The sequence below is a fragment of the Leptopilina boulardi genome, unplaced genomic scaffold (genome assembly GCF_019393585.1).
Source record: "Leptopilina boulardi isolate dan_hultmark-lab unplaced genomic scaffold, ZJU_Lbou_2.1 LbouV2_342, whole genome shotgun sequence".
Classification (NCBI taxonomy): Eukaryota; Metazoa; Arthropoda; class Insecta; order Hymenoptera; family Figitidae; genus Leptopilina; species Leptopilina boulardi.
Genome location: NW_026137910.1, coordinates 923,921 through 943,033, shown reverse-complemented (window position 1 = coordinate 943,033; position 19,113 = coordinate 923,921). Strand labels below are relative to the sequence as shown.

At 26.7% G+C, this 19,113-nt stretch overlaps 1 protein-coding gene across 1 annotated transcript in view; it reads left to right on the top strand.

The window, feature by feature from the left end:
- The window catches only part of LOC127285951 (ATP-dependent RNA helicase DDX54), a 98,734-nt gene extending 81,452 nt beyond the window's left edge, over positions 1-17,282 (top strand). Inside the window, exon 12 of the mRNA XM_051312181.1 lies at positions 17,058-17,282. The gene's annotated coding sequence lies outside the window, so the exon portion shown is untranslated. The remainder of the gene's footprint in view (positions 1-17,057) is intronic.
- Positions 17,283-19,113: the final 1,831 nt, after the last annotated feature.

Below are 19,113 nucleotides of genomic sequence, written 5' to 3'. Positions count from 1 at the left end.
GAGAGTATAGGGAGTTGAGGGCGAAAGTATAGTGCGGGAAATAGTAATGCGAGGTACAAACTTTTGACTCCGATTAGTGCCGCTGTGATACCTTAAAAATTCTATCAATTTAAAATTGGTACAAATGAAAAAATCGGTCAAATTAAAATTTAGTGAAAATTGGAATTTCCGTCATTTAAAAATTCGAATCACATAAAATTCAGTTGAATGAGAATTCTTTTAAATTAAAATTCGATTAAATAAAAATTCATGTTAATTAAATGATTATAAAATAAAAATTCTGTCAAACAAAAATTCGGTAGCTAAAAATTTTGTTTTGTAAAAATTCATAAATCAAAAAAAAATCTGTCAAATTTAAATTCAAAAATTGAAAATTCGTCTAAAAAATTATTATTTTCTAATTATAATTCTTTCAAATAAAAATTTTAATTAATTATTTTTTTAGAAAAAAATTATCTGTCTAGCATAGTAAAAATTACAAAACTGTATAGTTTAAGGAAGCAATAGTTATTAAAACTCAAGGTAAAATTTAAAAATAAGGTTCTATTTTTTATATACGCAATTTGAATAAAGTTGATTCACTAAATATATTCTTAAGGATGATGAACAAGTCTTATTGTTAGTCTAAACAAATGAGTAACCAAGCTCTTGTTATAGAAATATCGTCTCTTTATTTTAAATTCAATTTATTTTTAAATTAATTTTCTTTTGCTTCCGTAGACAAAACTTTTGTAAATTCCTTTATTTCTTTTACTGCAATTTGTTTGAAAGGAAGAGATTTCAAAAATTAAGTTACTCAAATAAAAAATAAATTAATTAATACGGTTATATAAAGTATATGGGGCATTCTACGTGAGAATTTCATTCAAAATTTTTTTTTAATGAAACATTTTTTTTCGTAATCTGTATAAGGTAATGTAATGTAACAACAACGCAGAAACATCTAAAAAATTGAAATTAAATCTAAAAAGTGACTTTTCTCAATAACCGAGGGGATCAATTTTTAACATTTTTTTTTAATCTAATCTCTGATAAATAAGATACTTTTTCCGCTTATGCTAAAGTATACAAAAAAAACTTTAAATAGTATTTAAATTAACAGCAATATATAAATTAAAATAATTTTATATTTATATTAAAAATATATAAGTAATTTAACGATCACAGAAAATTAAAAGGCATTAAAATAAGCTGCAACGCTTATTATTTTAATCCAATTTTGCTTATTTTAATCCATTTTGATATTAAAATAAGCAAAATTGGATTAAAATAATAAGCGTTGCAGCTTATTTTAATACCTTTTAATTTTCTGTGATAAGAACATTTTAAATTTAGCATAAAGGCGCGCCAAAAACATCACCGGTATTAACAAGTTGTCCCCAAGTATCCAGCGTGGCCATGTAGTTACCCTCACAACAAAAGGATATTCTGAGGATATCCTAAACTAATGTATAGGATATCCTGAAAACGCCCATAGGATATCCTACGATATCCTGAGGATATCCAAACCGCCGTTACGTAGGATATTTTTGGGATATCCTGAGGATATTTTAGGGATATCCTAGTGATATCGTGGGGATATTCTTGGGATAAACTTGGTATATCGTTAAAATATTTTAGAAATATCGCTATAAGATCTCCCTAGGATATCATTATGATTCAAATTTTGACTATTTGAGATAGCGATTTTTTGATACAAATAGTTAACGCTTGAGTTGGTTTCAAGAGATTTTTTAAAGAAAAAGTAGAAAAAATAATTCTTGTAGACAAGGTAAATCATTTTAGATATCTTGGAAATACATTATAAATACATCCAAAAAATATGTTTTCCATTTTTATTTAATTAATTTGTATGTTAGGGTCGTTTTATGGATACCTTAGGGACATTTTTAGAACGACTCAAGGATATTCTAACTCTTAAGATAATATAGACATACTGTGGATATCCTTAGGACGTCCTAAGGACATCCCTAATTATTCCAGGGATATCCTTGGGATATCCTTAGGACGTCCTGAGGATATCCTAATAATATCCGGGGAAATGATTAGGATATCCCTGGGACGTCCTAGGGACATCCTTAGATATTCCTGGGATATCCCTAAGATACCCTAACCGCCGCTACTTTGGATATCCTTAAAGTATCCTTAGGATATCCCTAGGATATCCAAGGGATGTTTTTGGAATATCCTAGGATATCTGGTGTTGTGAGGGTAGCGTAGTAGGTTTGCGAGCATTAGGTCGTGGGTTCGGTGCCCAGTGCGAGCGAGATTTTTCAAATTAGATTAGGTGTTATTTCGACGGGTGTTGTTAATTAATCTTAAGTGATGAAACAAAAATAGTAAAAGATCTTGGGATTAAATTGATTAAACAATAGTAAATTTTTTTTTCAAATTACTAATAATAATTAAAGGAGATAAGTTGTATTGACTCTTATAAGATTCCAATACAACTTATCTTCTTATTATTAATAAATTAAAATAATATTATTAAAGAATACTACTGTTGTTTAAATTTTATATATAAATAATATAATAATACGTAATATTAATAGGATTATTATTATTATTACTATTATTATTAAGAATTATTGAACGCGAGAATGATAACACAGAAAATTAAAAGGCATTAAAATAAGCTGCAACGCTTCTTATTTTAATCCAATTTTGCTTATTTTAATACCAAAATGGATTAAAATAAGCAAAATTCGATTAAAATAATAAGCGTTGCAGTTTATTTTAATGCCTTTTAATTTTCTGTGAAGTTACAGTGGGAGTAGTCTTGACCGAGCCTGAATCAGAATTCGGCAAGATTGATTCAGTCTTAGGCGCCAATGCTCAATCCAGTCTCAAGCGTCAGGTTTAGATCGGTGTTACATTCTAGACTAGAGCAGCCTTACTTCCGCTTTCTTACCAAGGCTCAATCAATATTGACCAATGCTCAGGCAATCTTTATAAAGCTTCAATCCATCGTCACTTCACGCCTGGGATTTTTTGTTAATAGGCGCCTCCTGGAACTATAAAAATTAGTTACTGCAACCTAATGAAACAGTTAATGTAACTGATAAAAATCATTGTAATAACTTCTTTATTTGGTTAAATTTACTGTAAAAGTGTTAATTTTTACTATACTTTACAGTTAATCTGACAATTTTTACATAGTTCTTTCAACTACTGTTTGTTATAAGCGCCTCCTAGAACTAGGAGAAATATTTAAAATTTAGTCAAATTTACCATGAATTTTTTTGAGTGTGAAGTCGGTATTAAATTAATACCTTTCTTTTTACAATGAGCTTTCGGAAAGAACGAAGTTTCTAGGATAAATAGTTTTGGGGAAAAAAACGCACACAAAGGTTTAAGCTTTTAAATATTAAAAAAGCAATATTTCCGAGTTACTGAGATAACAAATGTCATTAAAAAAAAAATTAACCTAAGTTTTTAACCTGAGTAATAAATCAAAAAATTGCTTTTTTTAAAAATAAAAACAATAAATTGGTTTCTTTCGTAACGCGTCAGAAATTGCCATTTTTATAAAATAGATTTTTAAATATTTTATGTATGTATAATAAAATAGTTTACTTTATTTTATACGCGAAATGTCTAAAACATTCAACGAACATTTTGTATGTAAATTTTTTCCTATATATAATATGAAGTCACTGTTTATATTTAAAGAAAAAGAGTCACGCGAAAGTTGTGAGCTCAGCTTTTTGATAACAAAGTATATGTATACTATATATATATATATATATATTATAAATTTATTGCTTTTATTCAAAATTGGGTGCAAACTCTAAAGATCAAACAGTCAATTGCAAATATATATATATCAGTGTAACGATTTTCTGTGAAAAATTTTTACTCATTATTCCATATATTGCCTGCTAATGTGTCATGATGAATAAATAAATCCACATACATATATTGAATTACAACATTGACCTCGAAATTTATCCTTGCATAATATATAATATTCGTCTCTGGGGTGTGAATAAATTATATTTCCGTGTTAATAACCCACATTCATTTTGAAAATCTTGGTCTCTAAATATAAAATGAGTGTGTATGTGTCAGGGAAGACTTATTAAAGTAGTGAATGCTAACATCTCGAGTCATCGATCTGGCTTATTCACAACCTCAGTTGTCGATTCATACTCGGACGTGACTCATGTCGAGCAAAATGGTATGAGCTGCATCTATATCTCTTATTCTCTGACATTACACTATCAACCATTTATGGTTGTCATTTCCTGGTTTATTGCACAGGTCATCGACGGGTTCAGTGTCTGGCTTTTTAGAGTCAATGAAAAATTACTTCTCCATCAGGATATATAGAGCAAACATTGACATTCATCAAAAAGGATGTAATCATACCAAGGCGGAAAATTGTATATATACAAGCGAAATGGAGATCAAAAGCTAAAATGTTTCTTTTAAAATCGCTTCATATCCTGTGCGGAATAAAGTATATTAGTTTCGATAGGTTATGCAGTCAAAAAGTAGGAGTTATTTTTAGTTTTAGATATAAAATTGATGAATAATTATTAATACATAGATATGAGAATATGAGACTTCTTCTTTTGTTTGATTATTTTTTAAATATCCGAAGTTGATGCAGTTTTCTACAGATTTTTGAAATTTATAGACGTTCGAAAAAGTTTTGTTCTTGTAAAATTAAGTTAAATAATTCTACTAGATTTTCCACTTCCTGTGTAGAAATTGCCATATTTGGCCCAAAAATGGCTTGAAACGCCTCATCCAATATGGCCTAGACTTGGGAAGCATCAAAATGTGGCTCCATCTTGTGGCCCAAATCGGGTAAGGCGTTTCATGCCAATTTTATGAACGCCAAGTTTGACCTCGGTTTGGGCCATGACAAAATTTCTACACGGGTTGATCATAGAAGAAAAATCATGGTATGAAAATGTTTTACTATCTGTAGGGTCAAACCATTATGTTTAGACTAAGATCGTTGCGCACCAATTTTAAAAAATTTGATACCTTCAGAAATGAATCTATATCTGAAGTACAGAATAAAAAAATTATGTTAAAATTTCTAATATTTCTCTTTAAATATGCGTTTACAGTATAGTAGGTGCTTTAAAGTAATTGGTGAGTTAAAAATTAGTTTAATAACTCTACTTTTTTACAACTTTTAAAAATATATTTCTCTATTATATTTAATCTTGAATAAATTATAATCTATAAAAAAATATTAAATTTAATCATTTTAAATAAAAACGAATAATTTTTTGTATAATCTAGGGGATTATTCTAGGTTTTTTTAATATTTTTTCTACTTGCTAAAAATGTGACAGTTTTTCGCACCTACTATACTTCAAATGCGCATATTTAAAGAGAAATATTTAAAATTTTAACACAATTTTTTTTATTTTGTACTTCCAGATATAGATTTATTTCTGTAGGTATCATGTTTTTTAAAATTGGTACGCAACCGACCTTAGTCTAAACATAATGGTTTTGACCCAACAGCTAGTAAAACATTTTCATACCATGATTTTTCTACTATAATCAAGTGGAAAATCTAGTAGAATTATTTAACTTAATTTTACAGAAACAAAACTTTTTTGAAAATATGTTTTAGAAGTTTAAACAGTCTAAATATAATTTGGATAAGTATTTAGTAGAATGTTTTAAATATTTGTTCAAATTATTTTTAGATTGTTTAAACTTCTAAAACATATTTTGAAAAATGTTTTGTTCCTGTTTTAACTTAAATAATTCTACTATACGTTTTGCGTCAAAGCAGTTTTGATGATTTGATTACTATACTAATGATCTGTAAACCATTAAAAGACTGATATTATTTGAAATATTTAATATAGAAATCCGTTTTGGTTAAAATTAAAAGGTCAATTTTGATCTTTTATATTGATTATATATTAATTATACATTTTATATTAATATAAAAATTCATGTATGGTCTTATTTAAAAATTATTAATGTTTCAAAAAAATTGTTACGTTAAAAAAGTTTCGAATTTCCGCGAAATTCACCAATTTTTCTTGATAAAATATATATTTGATTCAAAGTTAGTAAATTCTTGATATGCACTTGCAGTTAAATATATAAGTTTAAATGAAAAATAATCTATTTAGTATATTATTTTATTTGTATTATATTGTGCACTTTAGATAAAAATACAGTAAATTTAAAACACACATAAATTTTAACTTAAAATCATTTCCGAACGATACACGAAAAATAAAGGCACTCTCATACCTTTTTGGCTGCCTGCAGGTTACCATGGCAACGCATGAGAGTGAGTGCGACAGAAAATTTAAAAATTTGAATATTCAAATTTTCTGTCTCACTCACACTCGTACGTTGCAATGGTAACCTGCAGGCAGGCAGGCAGCCAAAAAGCTGTGAGAGTGCCTTAAGTTTTTAGGTTAAGAATCATGTCAAAATTTTTTTAAAAATATTAAAATAAGTGTAACATCCGAATTGTAACACTTTGCAGAGAGTGGTAGCTTTTTTTCGATGCATGGTGGGGAATCAGAATAGGGAAACGCAGAGTGAGGTAGGTGTCAAAAATATAAAGATATGGCGTATTTCGAACGTTCTATTAAATCTTTATATTTAAATTAAGAATCCTTTCTTCTAAGTGTATATTCGATTAGCCGAAGCTGAAGTACGCATAACGTTTATGATAAACAATTTTTAAAGAAATAATTTTTTAAAATGAAATATTCTATAATTTTTTGCTTAAAAAATATTTCTTGTAGTTTTTATTAATCAACAAATTATAAAAAAAATATTTTTTTAAGCTGTTTTAGGTAAACAAAACAAATTTAATAAAAATTGATTTCTAATCATTGAACACAAACGTTGCGTACTTCAGCATTGTCGATTAGAAGAGAAAGGGAATAACTTCACATATTGACGTTTGTTTATTATCTCTTAATTAGAACCTATTAATAGAGGAAGAGAATAGATTATATAATGTACAATATATTATTTGAAGTGATTTCTAAGGGATTATGCAAAAATTTATCTATAGATATATACAGTATAGGAGAAAGTCAGGAAATATATGACAATTTTTAAATCCATTTAATATGCTGGTAAATACGCATTAAATATGCAATGAATGATTGTATGGTATATACGTGTTGCAACTGACGACTTAAAGTTACTATAATGTGGTTGGAATATCGGATTCCCCAGTCGAGAGTCGTTATCGTAAAAACTGAAACTTACACCAATGGAGCAATTCATGCATAGCTCGTCAGGGACGAGTTTAAAATTCTTCTATATATCTATATATATATGATTTTAATTATTATTGCACACCTCTTGTAAGAATATTGAGAACTTAAGGGATTTTAATAATTACCTTCGGATTTTAAAGAAAAGTGCGATTTATACTCTTAGCTTTTTTCTGATAAATTTTTATAATTATCATAACAATAATAGTAAATGACAAGTAATTATAATACAATAAGTGTATATATTAGTAAATATATAATACTTAAATATATAATACTTAAATATATTAACGAAACCTGAAAGAATGACTCATAACAAATCGTTCAACTATATATGTTTCATACTCGACGTTTATTCTAAGTATTGTTGAAAGGTTTCATAGGAATAATATATATACAAACATATATGTTAAAATTACATAATTTCTACATAACGATGAGACATGAAGGAATTTAAAATTTATTATTATACATGAGTCTTGAATCAAGTATGTGTATATGAATGAGTTCAAGTAATATAGATGTTATAGCAATCGAACTATAGTGACATTCTTTTCCATGCGTCTATTGTTTACAATGACTCATAAGTTTTATAAAATTTTCACTTTTTTTTTCTTTTATGACAAATTTAATATTTCCTTGGTTTTTCCAGATTTCAAATATGGGTTTATTTTTTATTTTATAAAAATTATGGAAGTTATGATTTTTTTTTTAATTTAACGTTATTATTGTCAGATGCAGAGTACTTTTGAAACCTGTTTTACTATGTCATATAACATAATAGATAAAAAAAATAATATTATTTTGTTCGATTTTTCTTTAATATGGTTACTTACTTTAAAAAAATGTAAATTTCACGTGTAATGCTTAGTATATATTAAATTAAATTATAATTATTTTTTGGAAGAAACGCAAAATGTTGATTTTAAATTAATTATATACTTATTTGTTATAATTAATTCGATTAATTTCTCGACATTTCTTTTATATTAAAAATATCAATGTGTTTGTGCAAAATTTATAATGCTCATGGGAAGCGACCTAGAAATTTTCTTCAGTTGAAGAATTTATCGAGAGTTTCCAATATCTTGATAAAAAGGAAATAAGTTATTTTTAGACTATATACTATATATATAAATACACACATCATTTTTTCCCCCATGAGACACATTCAGTGTCTATAGATACATATATCGTTAAAATAATTGTATAAACGATGTGAAAAAGAGACTTTGATCTTTTGACCTTTTTCAACTATAATATTATATTGTTTTCCAAAAAAAAAAGAGAAACATAAAATGATTTCGATGTAAGGAAAGAGAATATTTTTTATCTCAACATGGGTACAATAATTTCTATCATGAAATTAATTCTATAATTTTTGTATCAATTTTATATATATATATACATAAATTAAAATTTTTTCTCAATTTTATTTGAACGTTAAATAATTTCATCGTAGAAATTTTAATCGATAATAATAATATATAACACATTTATAAACTACTTATTTATTATTATAATATATGCATGGGGAAAAATAGTTGGCTGGAACATTCACTTTTTATTTGGGTAAGAGAAAATTTGTTGTAATACAATATCAATTGAGAATGATAAAGTAGTACTAATGATTACAGTAGCAGTGTAACATTTTTTACCTGTGATTGCATATTTAATCTAAATATATGAATTGAATTTTTGTTAAAATCAAGTTTTTTTTTGTAAAATCTTTATAATTATCTCTCTAAATCTGAATTAGTAAAAATTGAGCTACTAATTTAAATTAGTAAGAATGTTTACTAATTTTTAGTCACTTTTTACTAAAACTTTAGTAAAAAAAATTTAAAGTTACTAAATCAAATAGTAATATTTTACTAAAAATTAGTAAAAATTCTTACTAATGTGAATTAGTAGCTCACTTTTCACTAATTTAAATTTGGAGAGTATATATATATTTTTATTTTTTCTAAAAATTTCCAAAATTCATTTATTAGTAAATGAGAAACATTTTGTTTTCATATTTTGGACTTAGAAAGTTTAAAATAAGAATTGATTTTTAATTAATTGATAAAAGGTGCAACCTAACCTAAAAACTGCGTCGATTCGATCATTAAATGAATTAGTAACCGTTTTGACTGATTCTTAGTAAAAAATGACTAATTCTTAGTAGAAAACTACTAATAAAACTGTAAAAAAAAATAAAAAATACGTATTTTTTTTATATCGGCAATAAGGTTCGATTCATCCCTTTTGGGTTAGAGTTAGACATAAATTAAAAAAAATATCATTAAATTCGTTTGAAATTCGTTACTCGTCATGGGATTTTTTGGAGTCATTGATTACAAATATGAAGTCAGATATAACGAAAATTCTAAATGGCGGATTAAATACGACGACTGAAAAAAAATTTTTTATTTTATTTTATTCTCTTGAAACTTAGTACTCGGAGATTTTTGGCGTTATAAATTTCGTGCTAATCTGATGAAATTGAATTTTTGTTAGTCGACATATTAGATCCGACATTTTGAATTTTGGAAATCTGATTTCAGATTCGTAATCATCGACTCCATAAACCCACGAGTATAACAAATTTGAAACAAATTTCAAAAAAGGGATGATTTCCACCCTTAAAATCGAATCTTTTGCCGCTATGCAATGTTATTGGAAAATAACTAATTATGGAATTAAATTTATTTTTAAGAGCAGGTCAAAGTCTAACCAATTTTTACATAGAACTTCAAATGGGAAAATTGCATCGACTTTGACCTGCCCTTAAATCAAAATAACTAAAAATTTTATCAATCAACTCATAGTTAAATTTAACTATTATTTTGATTTATTTTAAAATAAAGCGAAATACCAAAAAAACAATTGTTGAATTCATAAAATTCAGATTTTTAATATATTGGAAGGAAAAAGAAAAATTTTATTTTAAGAATTGAAGTTTGATTGTAAGTCATTTTTCATGTATATCATATTATTTTACATTTTCAAGATAAGTTTAGAATCTTGTGAAAAGGGTTCGTGGTGGTTTGATATTTGATATCGATAGAGGATACGGTTTCGATTTCTTGGAGGGGTTAGTGTAGCAGTATACCGTATATATATGTAACACATGAATGTTTAAGACGTCGAGACGAGTGACGTTGGTCTGGAATAGTGAAGAGGGGGGAGTGGAGGGGGTGAGTATGGGAACTGAGAAAAGTGTTTACTTATCGAATGCATTCCACTTCCGTTTACATAATACATGTAGATCGCAGATGCATCTTTCAAAATGTCTGCACATGACATTGTTTCTTTTTATTTTGTTATTTTCAAGATCCGCGTTCATCCGTAAAAAAACGAAACGGATCTCTACAGCAAAATAAGTTTTTACTATAACCATCATTTAGGATTTTAAAAATTTCACCATTTAGATTTTAGAAATTTTTCGGAAAATTAGAATTAGAACAGACTAGAACCATTTCGATTTAATTAGTTGAAAAATAGAAACATTTATTTTTTTTTATTGAATTTATATGTTTTGGTATATGCAGGTATTTATAATAAATGTAAAATCTAATGTAAATCTGATATTATATGCGGTTAATAGCACTTTAGTTTCATTTTGAAAAAGCATACAACAGTTAAACTGTTTTCTATAAGTAGACTTAAGAAATTAAAATCTTGATTTGTTTTCGAAATTATATGCGGATTCGAATTATTATTAGTCGCCCTCAAAAGGATTAAAAATATATTTACGTATATATGTAAGAAGTATATAATATTGGCATAATTTCTTCTGAATGAAATGAGAAGATTCATAAAAGGATTATAGACGTTTCTCTCGGAAGCTCTCATTTCGTGTAATCATTGAAAGTAATATTAAATTATTTTAGGAAATGAACCTTTTATGGTGTTAAAACGCCCGAGGTGAATCTCCAAAGTGCACATTGAACGAAATGGCCATTCCGATGTGGTATACGGATCGAGGTACATATCCAGAAATACAATTCACATCATATCTCGAAATTCGAGCAAATTGAATTCTTTCGAGAGTGAGAGAGAGAGATGAAGCTATGTATACTATATATAGAGACTTAACGTGCTCGAAGAACATAATCCCTTTTAAATTATACTCAGTAAAATGTTTATAGCATTAATTTACTGTTTGTAAAAGGTGTGGCTATATTGATTATCATTTATAAATGAAAAACTACACTTTTCAGGAGTTCCATTATATGTTTTGGAAATTACATATTGTAAAGAGAAGTGTATATTAGGTACACACTAATTTAAAAGTATCAAATTGATATAAAAATTTGGATCAATTTGATATTTTCAGTATCAATTTGATACTTTTAAATTAGTGTGTACGTTTTTACTAAATCTTTTCAACTATTATAACTGCTCAAAACTGATATATAATTTGATTTTGAAAGTACTACATTTATGTCACTATCGACTGTAACTATCATTTATTTTAATACTACATCTGATTGACATTCTATTACACAGATTTACAAGGTTTTAAACACGAGCAACGAAAACCTGTTTCTAAGGTAAATTATTTAACGTTGATTTCGAATCAACAATCTTTTTTTCACTACACGTCAGATTTTTCAGATAATGTCAATTTTAATTTTTTGCTAATTTAAACAATTAATACTGAAAATCGAAATATACGACATAGAAAAAAAATCGTAACTTAAAGGTTTTCGGGATTTCTGATTACGAATTTGAAGACAGATTTTAAAAATTCAAAATGGTGTATCTAACATGGCGGACGAAAAAAATAAAAAATCAATTTTATTAGCTTGTAACTTGTTACTCGGGGGTTTTCGGGGTTGCTGATTAAGAATTTGAAGTAAAATTCAAAAAAAATTTAAATGGCGGATGAAAATATTAAAAATCATACAAATTTGCATGAAATTTATTATTTTAAATTTATAAAATCTTACTCCAAGTAACCAACTCCCTAGGCATAAAATTAACTCGTAAAACATTAACTCCCTTCGCTTCAACTCCAAATGGGTGGTACTTTAATTTATAGCATTCCCTAGGGAGTTGAAATTCAACTTCTTTTTTTTAGTGTATAGGAACTATAATTTTGAAACTATAGTTACAAAATTCAACATCAGCTGTAGCATCAAACGCTGTTGTTAAGCTAATATTCAGTAACATTTCACTGAAAATCAGTATGAATTTCAGTCAAATCTGTATTATCATCACTGTAAAAAGAAGGTACTAAAATAGTACCGATTTTAGGTATCAAAATAGAACTAAATGACAATTTAGTACACAGAAAATTAAAAGGCATTAAAATGAGCTGCAACGCTTATTATTTTAATCCAATTTTACTTATTTTAATCCATTTTGGTATTAAAATAAGCAAAATTGGATTAAAATAATAAGCGTTGCAGCTTATTTTAATACCTTATAATTTTCTGTGTACCTAAAGTAGGTATTAAATTAATACCTTTCGTTTTACAGTGATTGATCTGTAAAATAGATTTGACTGTTTCAATAAATAAAGAATTCTTTTAATTTCCAGTGAAATATGACTGAATTTCAATGGAAATCTCAGTGATTCAGTTTTGCTAAATTCAATGAATTTCCATCAATTAAACCTCATTGATTGAAATTCAAAGAATTGATAAACAAAAGTGGAAAATAATTATAAATTTGAAATTAAAATTCTATACATATTAGAGAAATCTTAAGGGTACACAAGTGAAAATGATAATTGTATTGTAAATTGTGTTGATTCGTTAATGTGTTAAGTAAATTTACATATACAGCTTCCCCATTCGAACTTGAAATCATTGTCGTATATATGTATATACTGAGAGTGGAGATTTGATTTAGGCATGTGGAATTACGATGCAACAATAGCATGGATATTCATATAGGGGCAACTATAGAATGTGGGAGAGGAACTCGATGAATAACTGTAGCAACAGTGGCACAATGCAGAGAACACATAATTATAAGATAGATCCCACGATATACATTTAACTCTTTCTTCGCGTACTTATTGTAATATATAAATTTATATCGCCTTAATTCTTGAATTTAATTATATATTTATTCTATTGTATATGCATTTAGTTCTACTGTTATTAGTATAAAACTATCACACTATTTATATTTATTACTTTTCTTTATAATATAATGTAAAGTGAATCAGTGAAATTTCATTGCGAATCAATGAAATTTCACTTATTCAGTATTATGTATTTAAAATATTTACATATTTTTAAAGTAAAAAAGTAATCTATAAAAAAATTTTTATACTTGTCAATTAAAAAAAAAAAAAATTTTAATTTGTTGAATGAAATATAATTATTTTATTTATAGTAATTTTGAATATGTAATTATTCATTTTTTTTACTATTATTTCCTAAAACTTTTTATCTAAAACTCAAAAGCAATATTATTTTGAGTTCAAAGGTTTTTTTTTCTGTGTAGTGTTGTTGTGTGTTCATAATATATATATATATATGAGAGTAGCTTCCGTCTACAAAGATGATGCTTATATTCTGGTCTCGAAACAGTTTCCCTGTTTTGGTCTTTATCAGAAACTTTCTGTCCTTCCGCTTTTTTTATTATCACTTTATGCTCTTCGTTGAAAATCTCATAAAAGGAAAGAATCAAAATGTTTCTTTGTCCCTGAAATCGATAAGTCAACATGTTATCTCCAGACGTAGAATGTCTTTTTAGGTTTCTTAAACTTTTACAGTTTATATAATATATATACCTATATATTTGTGTATGTGTGTGTGATTTTTCTAGCAGTGTTGGGTATAACTTACTTCTTTTTAGTAAGTAACTCGTTGTAGTGAAGTTATACTTTTATATGTAGTAAAAATTCTGAATTTAGCTTTCTTTGTATATACGTTAACTAAAAAATAATTATTTTTCATATAATTTTAATAATTCTGTTTTAACATAAAAAAGATATTTAAAATTATATCCCCCACTGGAAGACTGAGTGTGAACAGACTTCCCCTACCCAGTTGTGACCGACCAATCGCTCAACTCTTTCTCCCACCTAGTTGTCTTCTACATCAGTGCACCTGATACACTAAAAACGGTTAAATTTTTCGAAACTTATTATTAATTTAAGAATTCTTTCTTATTTTAAGAGTTGCTATGGAGACGGTTGTCATGGTAACGGTTGCTATTGAAGCAGTTGCTATGAAAACGGTTGTCATGGTAACGGTTACCATGGCAACCATACGAGTGTACGACGGACGGAAGGACGCCAAAGTGAAACTATAAGGCTTTTGATCTTGAGCCACGAAACCCTAGAAGCTATGTACAAACATCACTTTAAAAAAAATTAATCTGAATAAAATTCTATTATCACAAAGGTAGAAAAAAATATTTTTTTAAATATGTTTAAAAAAAGTATAATCGTTCAAGATTTTATCACTAGTACGCTTGAGATTGACGGTATATATACACAATCAATGAAATCGTATGACACTGAGATTGATAACTGATATCTCTTTACTACTGGAAATTTTCTATTTCAAAAATATACATTCACTCATGTTAAATTATCGTGGATAAACAAATAATAACTTAGAAAAATATTAAATAAAATAATTGTTTTTAATAAACAAACGTATAGCCCTAAAGAAAACTTTAATTCTTAATAAAGATGATTTACACAAATGAATAAAATTAAGTAATAGAATTTTTAGGTTAGAAATATTGTTGACGTTTTTGACTTCATTGACGCACTGTAAAAAATCTTTTTGGAGATTGTACATTCACAATTTGTATTTATGTTAAAATTTGTAAAATTACTATATTCAATAAGGTTGTTATGTTACTACATTAAAAAAAGCACTTTTACAATTTTCTGTAAATTTACTACTTTCAAAGTGGGTAATAGGTGAAACATAATTAGTTGTTGCATCCGTCACCTATTACCCACTTTGAAAGTAGTAAATTTACAGAAAATTGTAAAAGTGTTTTTTTTTAATGTAGTAACATAACCTTATTGAATATAGTAATTTTACAAATTTTAACATAAATACACATTGTGAATGTACAATCTCCAAAAAGATTTTTTACAGTGCAACTATATTAGTGCCAATCATATAACGCAAAAGTAGCTAAGCGCAAAAAGTGCTTAATTTAAAAATTGTTAAAATAAAGTTAATATGTATAATGAAAAAATTATAAATATAAAGAAAATTTTCATATTTTCACAAATTTTATTACACAAAAATCAAAGACATAAATATATTCTCTAAGTATAATTTACTTTAATATTTGTCTTATATATCACTGTTAAAAATCGGACTACAACTTTACACTAGAAAGATTGAATTTATATAGTTTCAATCTCGACAAGTGCGAATGTTTTTATTTCTTTCTTTTCGAGATTGAAAATATATTACTTCAATCTTTTTAGTGTAAAATTAGAGTCCGATTTCTAACAGTGATAATTTACAAGATTCTGCAGTACTACCAATATGAAAATATCACAATGTAGAACATAACCTATATTTTTACAGTTTTTCTTTTCAGGTTCATTTTGAGTAACGTGAAGTTGGCTGTTAACTCATTTTGATGTAGATCTCATAATGAGGTGCAGCAAAAATGAGTTTATTGTTTTTTTTTCTGTACAGAAACAATTTTTTAAGAGAAAAAATGTTCCATTTCCATATAAAATTAGAAAAAAAAATATTCTGTTGGTTTTAGAAAAAAATTGTTAAAAAAATATTCATTTTGATGTGTAGAATTATAGGGAAAAAAATGTTTAAAAATAAAAATTCTGTCTTTCTTATTAGTAGTTGCATATAAATGTGTTAAGTGTCAGCCTGTATTTGTATATATGTATAGAATGTGCGTCGAAGGAGGGCCCCATCATTCGATTAATGTGCTTTGAACACGAAGCTGAAAACGGCATTTGCCTTCCTTACTTGTGGTTATAATCCGAGGTCATCGTCGAATCGTCTGTCTACGACGTGACTCGTCATCGGCAGTATTCTACAATTTACAATTTCGCATAGTGGTGGGCGCCTAAACGTGTTTAGCTCATCAGGGACATTATTCAAGCCCATATATAGACACACAGTTATTCTATATATTCTTTTCATCACACGTACATTTTTTTCCCTATAAACTACATTTATAGTAATAACTACAATTTTATTGTTAAAAACGTATACGAAAATTTTTTTTGTCTCTATAATCAGAATTTAAAATTCATTTATATTTCATATTTCTATAATGTGGGAAAGATATTTCTTTTCTTAATAATATAATGATATTAAATATTGGTGTTTCATAAAAATGAGATATATAGCATATAATATTTATGTATACATTAAAGGAAGAAATAATAATAAGGGTATAACCGATGGAATGTTGTGAAAAAGGTTTTTTTTTTAATGCGATATATAGAATATATTTCCGTTATTTTGTGATTTTAACATCGTGATCGTTACGCTATCGGTCTTGGTATGTGAAGCATGGTTTAATCGGAATTGTTCTTCCGGCAGCAAACGAGTCGACGGTTAAAGTACATTAGTGTTCTCCTCTTAGTTAACGTATTTTATCAAATTATTCTCCCCTTTCTTTGAGAAAAGGCTTATTAGAAATTTTTCAAAAATTGAAAATTTTAAATATTTTCTTCAAAACAATATGTATTTACAGATTGCATATAGAATATACTCTTTATTATTGCGAATCTATAAAAATTTTTATGAAGTCAAATTTGAAAATTATTCAATTTTTATTTATAGTAAAATTTTATAATTAAATTATGTCTATTGAAAAAATATAAATTACAGTTAATTAAAAAAAAACAACCTATTTTTGTTACAGATCACTTGCGGTAATTCATTTGTGTCACTCAAAATTCTGTAAATATTTTTATGGATAAGGATAAATCTACAAAAAAAAGGTAGGTTGTCTTAATATAATTGAACGCGTTAATGCAAGCGAAGATAAACATCCAGGGATCCTGGAATCAGTGGAAATTAGAAAAGGAAAATATTAAAATTGTATTTTAATAGTTATTTTATATGAATAAACAAATGTTTTTTCATATTTTTTTGATTGTTTCCATTTTATGCCTTTGACCTATATGATCCTAATTCCGAACCAAATACTTTTTCAGAAAAATTTTAAAAACTGATTATATTTTAAAACGGGATAAAAATACAAAACAGGAGTTTATATAGTTTTCTGTTTTCTTATTTTTAATTTCTTTTTTAAAAAATAAGTTTTCAAATAACAAAGATATAATTCTAGCATGTATTTTTTTAATAGATTTTTCTCATCTATAGTACAAATTAATAATATATTTGTATTAAAATTTTAAACACCATTAAACAAAATCAAGGGGGAACTGTACACTCTTTTTGTAGTAAACGTGTAATAAGCGTATTATCATGTATGTATTGCCTTGTAATAACGTGTAATAATTATAATTTTTTTAAATCACAACAAAAAATATCAACATAGCTAAAAAATTTAAAGACTTATTCAAAAAAAAAAAAAAAAAGAAAATGAATTCTCACAGGTACCTATTGTCCTTTTTTAAATACAATATCACATATCTTTCTTTAACTATACAAAATTTGATCAATATCTGTTTGTTTAATGATTTGTAGTACAAATTATATATGTGACAAAGTAATGAATTCCCATAAGAATAAATGTTAAACAGGTGAAAAAATAAAACAATCATAACTTTTTTCTGAATAACCTACAGGTCTCAAAAATTTAACTACATAATTTTAGTAGCATTATTTAGTAGTACACCAAGTTTTATCAAAATCTGTTTGTTTATTCGATTATCAACAGAACCTCCTCAAAGAATTTGTTCTTAAAAATGAACAAGTCGTGCTTTCATTACGTGAAATGTTTTTAGTAAAAGAATATTTTAAGTGTACTCGGTTTAAAGTCATGTGAGAAATACCCACGTGACCCCCATGCAAAAAACATGGTATCGTAGTTCGCCAAGTTTTCTCTAAAATGGTAAAGAATTTTTGGTTGAAATTTGGAAAATATGATAGTGAGCATTTAGAATCGCGCTGTTCTCGGTTTGAATCACAATTTTGCTTTTAAGAATTAAAAATAAAAGTATGAAAATTCCCATTTTTGAACGAAAGTTGAAGTCAACATGGCGGGGGTATACACAGACGTCGCGTGAATGTAACCAGCGCCAATTCGAGTTAGTGGCCGCTCAAAGAACTAACAAAAACCCTATTAACTCCACTATTTATTACTTTTTTAAATTATTTCGCATTCAATTACAGTAAATAAGTAGAACGGCGCAATTCCTTCAACACTTTTTTATCATTCCTCAAAATTTCAACTCGAAATTTCTTCTCATTTCCGAAAATACTTGGAACTACCAAAAAGTGTCTTTGTCTCACATGGCCTTGAAGTCATTTTACGAAACCTTTCTTTTGACACATTGTGGAGTGTTTTTACATGTTTTCTTTTTTTTACATCAGAGTGAAGTTGTTTCTTAATTTTATATTTTAAATTAAAGAAAATAAGTCATTAATTGTTTATTTCAACAGATGTAAATTATTTATTAGGAATAAATACTGAAATACCTAAACCATATAACTATAATATTTATTGTAACTTATTTTGAATAGGTTACTTATTTTTGTGGGTAGCATTTACCAATTTTTCACTGATATAGAGAATAGGGTAATCGGTACAATGATTGGCCCCCCTAAGAAAATTTTTATGTTTGACTTACTGTCGAATTCACACCATATGTCAAAAAAATATTTGAGAAACACTAATCGCCCATAAATTTATTCTATTTTAAATATTAGTAATTAGAAAAAAATAGGAAAATTTTAAATAACAGATATGTTAAGAAAATAATGCAAATGTCAGAAAATACATTTATTGG